At 46.6% G+C, this 8,326-nt stretch overlaps 1 long non-coding RNA gene across 1 annotated transcript in view; it reads right to left on the bottom strand.

Annotated features, from left to right (window-relative positions):
• Positions 1-808: 808 nt before the first annotated feature.
• LOC146074300 (uncharacterized) overlaps positions 809-8,326 on the bottom strand; it is a 24,185-nt gene continuing 16,667 nt past the window's right edge. The window contains exons 2-3 of the long non-coding RNA XR_014473403.1: positions 2,176-2,268; positions 809-961 (exon numbers count right to left, since the gene is read on the bottom strand). This is a non-coding gene — a long non-coding RNA (uncharacterized LOC146074300). The remainder of the gene's footprint in view (positions 962-2,175; positions 2,269-8,326) is intronic.

Genomic DNA, 8,326 nt, shown 5'->3' with positions numbered 1-8,326 from the left:
CCGCCCGCCTAGCAACCCCGCTCTCAGACATAGCAGCACGCCCGCCCACCCAGCAACAGGGCCCCTGGACATACCTGCACACCAGCCCACCCCGCTCCCGGCCCCTGCACATTTCTGCACGCTCGCCTGCCCGCCCACCCAGCCCCCGCAATTGTAAGTACCGTAAATATGAAGGGCGGCCGGGGCAGTTTTTCATTAGGGAAGCCAATCCCGGGATTGAGCATTTTTCAAACCCGAATCCCGGGATTGAAAAAATGCCCCGGGATTGGCTTCCCTAACTGTGGGTAACATCTCCACAATGGCGTATCTATAATGGGTGGAGTGTGCACAAAAGCTCCTGAGTCCGAGGGGGCCCACACCCCGCACATTGATTCTACATTCACACCGCGTACACTGATTCTACTTACTCTCCGGAGTCCAGCTGCAGTGTCAGTTTACTTTAGTAAATATAACCCTTAGGGCCAGATGTATCAGGCTTCAAAAAGTGATTAAGTGAAGAGTAATAAACAACCAGCCAATCAACTCCTACCTGTGATTTTTCAAATGCAGCCTGTAAAATGGCAGGTATGAGCTGATTGGCTGACTGTTTATCACTCTCCACTTTATCACTTTTTGAAGCTTGATACATCTGGCCTTTAATGTATAATACAGACTCAGAGCTACTATAGAATGACCATACAATTACGATCTTGGAAATCTAATGGATACTTACTTACTGAATAAGCAATAAATCAACCAGAGAACATGAATTTTAAATTATTTATTGCTGAAAAAATATAAAACATAAAAATACTAGGAAATGTTGACCTGATATTTCTGCGACTAGAGCAGACTATATAGTGCAAATTGGGCACCAGTAAATCAGTGTCAACCTTCTCTGATCGACGAAGGCAATGTGAACATGTAGGAGCTCCTGTCAAAAATCATCATGTATTTCTGTGGAAAGTCTTATAGTCACAGCCTGAAAAGACACAAGTTAGGACACTCATTAGGAGAAATAGTGTAGTGCTTATGGACACTGATAAAGGAAGGTTATGCAAATTAATATTATATATAATTCTATACATAATTACTCCTATCTAAAGTTATGATCTGGTAGACAAATTTGCCAAAGCTAGAACAGCCGGTAAGAGGGAGATGATTTTCTATAGAGCAGTGGTTCTCAAACTCTGTCCCCAGGACCCCACACAGTTCACACTTTCCAGGTCATCTGACAGTTGCACAGGTTACTAAGCCCCATACACACTAGAGGGGCTCGTGAGCGATAAGATTCACAATATCATCTAGTGTGTACACTCAATGGGGTTTATTCAACGGTTTCTATGAGCAGTGCTGCCTTCTCGCTGTCACAGCTCGCAGGTCAGTATTCAACTGCCCCTCCTGCACACGGCATTTCCCCCTCACTAGGTTTTTGGAGTGAGGTTGAAACGGCATAAGCGGACGCTAAAACAGCAAGGCTTGTGGCTAAATGCAGCAGGCTCCCTGCATTAGCTGCCGTCCACTGAAAGTGAGGATTTCCCTGGCATGTTGAATAGGGTAAGCAGCCGGCACTGGGGTTAAACGGCGAGGATCATTGAATACGGGCCATATGGTTAATGATATGCCCTCCTGCACGTCGTTAATCATGATTTATGTCCACAGAACGTGCAGGTCAATTTCTCTATATAGCCAAAATAGCCCGCATGTTCTGCAGGTCTCGATGATGTCACATAATGATATCAGTTACCAATGGCGTTCAGTGTGTATGCTCAATATCATTTGCCCAGAGGTTCAGAGAAAACGCTGACTACCTGTCTATTGAACATCTTTCATATCATCTAGTGTGTATGGGCCTTTACTCACTGACACATTTTAAAAGATCCACAGGTGGAGCTAATTATCTCACTTGTGATTCTGTGAGGAGACATGATAAGCATTTCCTGTGTGGGGTCCTCAGGACAGAGTTTGAGAACCTATGCAATAGAGATTTCGAGTATCCATACACACTGACAGGGTCCTGAATGCATAATGGACCATGAAAAACAAAAATGTCAAAACTCATGTAAAAAGGAAAATAAAAACAATTTAATGCAGCGCAAAATACTATTCCAAGACCATATAATCTCCAGTATGAGGTAACATTGGAAATGCTAATGTCTGATCTCATTAAATGCGTTGATTGTAATTTATACCAACCTGGAAATCTCTGATAAAAGTAAGAAAAAATGTAACAAATCCAAAAGCCACGATCCACTCACAGATGGCACTTGCTTGGTGATATGGGGATGGCTGTAGGAAGAGAAGGGGTTAGTAGAGGACTCTCAACAATTTGACATTATGAGGACATTACCAGAGGCAAACACTGCCAGTCAACATTAGTCAGATGTTCTTAAAAACTTGTCCCGATGCATTCAGTAAATGTTGCTGACAGGCACGGTGTGATACCCAAAAAGAGTTTTCCAGTAGAGCACCCATTTTGTTTTAGGAATAGGATAATATATCATTCTCTGTTCTCTACTTTCGGGGGAGAAAATAACTTCCACATGCAGTGCAATTGGAATTTTTGACTGGCTATTTAAGGGAATGTCCTGTTCATTTATTTATGTTCAAGGTGAGAAAAAGGGGCATGTTTGGCCCCGAAAACGTTGGCTCATTTGAGATTACATTACTGCACTAAATAAATCACTTTTGGATATTTGATGAGACTCCCGAGTGCCACTGCATACTACCCTATCTATTACTCACGTCACAGGGGGCATAGGAGCGGCTGTACAAGTAAGCCGAGTGCTGGACCTACACAAAGGCATGGTATCAGAAAAGGAGGTGTTACCCATTACACATTATGGAACACACCGTAATGCCCATTACACATTATGGAACATACCATAATGCCCATTACACATTATGGAACACACCGTACTGCTTATTACAGAATATTACACAATCCATTATACCCATTACACATTATGGAACACACCATTATGCCCATGACCAATGTTCCCTCTAATTTTATGAAGGCTGTGTGCGGCAAAAGATTTTGTTTGTGCAACTTTGGAAGGAAATTTTTATTTTTGTGCGTCACTTATGTTAGGCGCCGTGGGAGCGCTTCTGGAAGGACAGAGCGGCATGTACGCTTAGCCGCCTGTCCTTCCGGCTCTGACGTCCGGTTGCCTAGCAACCAGGGACGCCGGAGGACGCAGCGTCGGAGCGTGACGCCCGTCCTCCCTCCTCACGTCTCTCAGCGCCTGAGACGCGGCAGCGCCGTTGCTTAGCAACGGCAGACGCTGCTAGGCAGAGAGGAAAAGCCGCGAAATTCAACAGGCCGCAGGTGTCGGAAAGGACTCGTTATGACAGGCGGGACTCAGGCCTCCATTCTCATTGGCTCCTAGCCTTCTTATCTAGGAAGCCAGCCCTGCAGTCCTCGCCGGTGATAGCTCCTGTTTGGACCTATCTGTCTGCTGCTCTCCGGTCCGTTTCCCTGCTGTTCCCAGCGGCTCCTTCGTGGTCTCCTCTTCCATTGGTTCCTCCTGTGTCGTGAGTTGCCCCTTTGGGGTAGTTTCATTCACACCTTCTTTATTGTCATTACCTTACTCATTACCTGTGTTCTCTGTCTGCCGCATTGGCAGGTCATTTATGCTGGGAAGGTCCATTGCTTCCCACTCATTCTCTCCCCTTGTCTCCCAGTTTTTCTGGGGTTTTCCAGTCCCTCCTGCTCTTTGTATACTTTGGTATTGTGTCTTATATTTTGTATGGTTCCCTGGGCGACGGTTGTCGCGGGTTGTGGCGACCAGGTCGCGGGCGCTTAGTTGCGTTAGCCAGGGCCCGGCAAGTCGCCGTTTGTTAATTTCAGTTAGGCCCCTCAGTCAGCTTTCCTCTTGACCATACCCTAGGGGGGTCCCCGGCTCCTTGTCCTCTCATAACACCTGGCTGCACCGGAGCTTGGGTGGGCTTAACCTACCCATTCAAACGTGGCGGCTACAGGCGAAGCCTAGTAACACCTGCAGGAGTCGGTCACCCAGCCTGGGGGGTACAACAGAGGTAGTATAGGGTTTGGCCGTGGCTGTCCTAAACAGCAGTCCCGGCGGTGGGGTCACACCCGAAACCTAACATTATCACCGGCCATACAAAAAAAAAAAAAAAAAAGATTTTTTCTTTTTCCCTCTCTCCCTTCCCCTTTCTTATTCTCCCGTTTTTCTGGACAGATAGCATTTTGGGTGTGTATATCTTTGTTGTCTCTGGTGTGGATCTGTTATTAAGATGAATCCCACTCCTGAGGGTCAGGCCCAGGCATTTGCCAGTCAATTACAAGGTTTAACGCAGATGGTTCAAAATTTATCTCTTAGGATGAAAACCCAGGAGGAGGGTGTACGAGGAAATCCGCCGGTTCTGGTAGAACCCAAAATTAATCTTCCAGACCGGTTTTCGGGTAACCGGAAGGATTTCTTTAATTTTAGAGAAAGTTGTAAGCTTTATTTCAAACTGCGACCCCGGTCATCCGGCTCTGAATTACAGCAAGTTGGTTTAATTATGTCTTTGCTTCAGGGGGATCCCCAGACTTGGGCTTTTGGGTTAAAGTCCGATAATCCCGCCTTAGCGTCGGTGGATGCTTTCTTTAAATCATTAGGACTTCTATATGATGACCCTGATAGAGAGGCGTCTGCCGAGAGTCATCTGTGCTCTCTCAGGCAGGGCCGGAACCCTGCAGAAGCATATCGCACAGAATTCCGACGGTGGTCGAATGACTGTGGCTGGAATGACCCGGCATTACGTAGCCAATTCAGGCTAGGGCTTTCTGAAGCCATTAAAGATAGCCTTATCCAGTATCCCGTCCCGGGATCCCTTGATAAACTCATGGAGTTATCGATTAAAATTGATCGGCGTCTTAGGGAACGCAGGTCTGAGAGAGGACCTAGTTTGAGGCCTACTTCCCTCGGCTTTGTACCCTCAGAGGACGAAGAAGAACCAATGCAAATTGGTGCTTACCGCATCACCTCAGATGAGAGAGCTCGCCGGATGAATGCCGGTTTATGCATTTATTGCGGGAGCAAAGGGCATTTCCTCCGCGCTTGTCCCAACAAGTCGGGAAACGCCAAAACCAAGTGAATGCAGAGGGGATTCACTTTGGTTCTCTTCTTATTTCCCCTCACAATGCATTATTAGTCCCTACTGAGATTCAGGGTATAGAGGTGAAGATGTCAGTTACTGCATTTATTGATAGCAGGGCAGCTGGGAATTTTCTAGATATTCAGCTGGCTGAAAGACTGGCCATCCCCCTGCTCCCTCTGAAAAAACCTGTAATAATGCGAGGCCTGGACGGCAGCCCGTTGGTCAACGGAGTGGTCCGCCATCAGACCCCGCCAGTTTCCCTACGTGTGGGCATTTTTCATACAGAAAAAATTTCTTTCTTTCTTATCTCATGCGCCACTGTGCCGATCGTTTTGGGTCACCCCTGGCTCCGGATTCATAACCCACAGATTGACTGGCAGGCAGGGGAAATAACTCGTTGGAGTAATCATTGCTCCAGTCATTGCCTAGGGCAGCCTATACTCGGGGCAATGGTTTCCGTGGAGGGGATTCCAGCGGCCTACGCTGACTTCCAGGATGTCTTTTCTAAAGGCGAAGCTGAGGTCTTACCCCCTCATCGCACATACGATTGCGCCATTGAGCTAATTCCCAAGGCACAATTTCCCAAAGCCAGACTTTATTCCTTGTCTGGACCTGAGACGCAGTCCATGAATACCTATATTCAAGAAAATTTGGCTAAAGGCTTTATTCGGCCCTCAAAGTCTCCCTTAAGTGCAGGGTTCTTTTTTGTTTCCAAAAAGGATGGCTCCTTAAGACCCTGTATAGATTACAGGGCACTCAACAAGATAACGGTAAAAAACACGTATCCATTACCATTAATATCTGTGTTGTTTGACCAGCTTCGCACCGCTAAGATCTTTTCTAAGATTGACCTGCGCGGTGCCTACAACCTTGTCCGCATAAAAGCGGGAGACGAATGGAAGACTGCCTTTAGTACCCAAACAGGGCACTACGAATATCTCGTAATGCCATTCGGCTTGTCCAACGCACCAGCGGTCTTCCAAGATTTCATCAATGACATCCTTAGAGATTTCTTGGGAGTCTTCGCTGTGGTCTATTTAGACGACATTTTGATCTACTCCAGCTCGTTGGAAGAACATCGCCATCAGGTCAGGTTAATTCTTCAAAGGCTTAGAGAACATCGTCTCTTTGCTAAGCCTGAGAAGTGCGAATTCGAAGTTACTAAGGTATCCTTTTTAGGATACGTGATTTCCTCGGAAGGCTTTTATATGGAACCCAAAAAACTGCAAGCAGTGTTAGATTGGGTCAAGCCCACGACCCTTAAAGCTGTCCAAAGATTTTTAGGGTTTGCAAATTACTATAGGCGGTTTATCCGCTCTTTTTCTGATGTGGTAGCTCCCATCGTGGCGCTCACAAAAAAGGAAGCAGATCCATCCCAGTGGCCTCCCCAGGCAGAAGAGGCATTCCGGGCCTTAAAACAAGCTTTTGTGTCCGCTCCCATTTTAAGACATCCCGATCCCCAACTACCGTTTGTCGTTGAAGTCGACGCTTCTGAGGTAGGGGCAGGGGCAGTCCTGTCTCAACAGGATCCTGAGTCCTTATTTTTTTTTCCTTGCGCCTACATGTCTCGAAAATTCTCTACTGCAGAGATGAACTATGACGTCGGGAACCGGGAATTGTTGGCCATAAAATGGGCATTCGAAGAATGGAGGCATTGGTTGGAAGGGGCCAATCATCAGATTCTGGTTATCACAGACCACAAAAATTTACAATACCTGGAATCAGCAAAGCGTCTGAATGCCCGACAAGCCCGGTGGGCATTATTTTTTACACGTTTTAACTTTATTATCTCTTACCGTCCCGGGTCTAAAAATGTAAGAGCAGACGCATTGTCTCGGAGTTTCTTACCCAAACAAGGGTTGCGGGAATCTCCGCGGCCCATTCTTCCGGCATCAATTATCCATTTTGGCATTACTCAGACCCTCAAGGATCTACTTCTGCAGGTCCAGGGTCAGGCACCTAGACAGATGCCTCTCGGCCATTTATTTGTGCCGCAGTCCTTGAGAAAACGGGTCTTAGAGGAGTTCCATGACAGCCAGATTGCAGGGCATTTCGGCATCAAGAAGACACTTGATCTTCTCTCCCGATGCGTCTGGTGGCCGAGCATGGTTCCAGATACCAAGGAGTACATCCAGTCTTGTCCCGATTGTGCTAGACACAAGATTCCCAGAGTGTCGCCCACAGGACAACTTATCCCCTTGGCAATTCCCTCCAGACCATGGTCACATATTGCCATGGATTTTGTGGTCGACCTACCTCTATCATCAGGTTTTCGAGTAGTATGGGTGATTATTGACAGGTTCAGTAAGATGGCCCACTTTGTTCCTTTGCCCCAGTTGCCATCAGCCAATAAGTTGGCCAAATTGTTTCTAGCTCATGTTTTCAAACTTCATGTTCTTCCAACCGATATAGTTTCTGATCGAGGTCCGCAGTTTATTGCCCGGTTTTGGAAACTTTTTTGCAATGCATTAAAGATCAAGTTGAGTTTAACTTCCGCTTATCATCCCCAATCCAATGGGCAGACGGAACGCCTTAATCAATCCTTGAAGCAATATCTGCGCCTTTTTGTGTCCAAAGCTCAGAATGACTGGTCGGAGTTCCTCCCCGTTGCCGAGTTCGCATATAACAACTCCTATCACTCGGCTACCCGGACTTCACCTTTTGTAGCCAATTATGGCTTTCACCCTAAAGCCACTGCTCTGGCTCCAGAGGGATCAGTAGTTCGCTCTTCCACTACTGCCCGTTTAAAGGTCATTTGGAAGGAGGTACACGACGCTCTTAAGAGGGCTGCTCTTCAGGAAAAAGTTTTTTCTGACCGGTCAAGACGACCATGCAACTTTAAAGTAGGCGATAAAGTCTGGTTGTCTACTCGGAACATCAGATTGCGACAAGGAACTTCTAAATTTGGTCCAAAATTTATTGGTCCATTTGCCATTGTGAAGAGAGTTAATCCTGTAGCCTTTCGGTTACAAATTCCTAGGGCTTTAAAGATAGCCAATACTTTTCATGCCTCTCTGCTCAAGCCCGTTTTCACGTCTAGGAAATTTCCTCGAAAGGCAGACCTGGGTAAACCACCTGTTAATGTCCATGGACAGTCAGAATTTCTTGTAGAAAAAATCTTGGATTGCAAGGTCTCTCGAGGTTCTTTATGTTTCCTTGTCCATTGGAAAGGATACGGCCCGGAAGAGAGGTCATGGGTTCCCGATAGGGATCTGCACGCCCCACGCCTCAAAGCAAGTTT

The sequence above is a fragment of the Crinia signifera genome, chromosome 4, assembly GCF_055691185.1.
Source record: "Crinia signifera chromosome 4, ASM5569118v1, whole genome shotgun sequence".
Taxonomy (NCBI): domain Eukaryota; kingdom Metazoa; phylum Chordata; class Amphibia; order Anura; family Myobatrachidae; genus Crinia; species Crinia signifera.
Note: the sequence above shows the minus strand (reverse complement) of the source record. Positions and strands in the feature narration are given on the sequence as shown.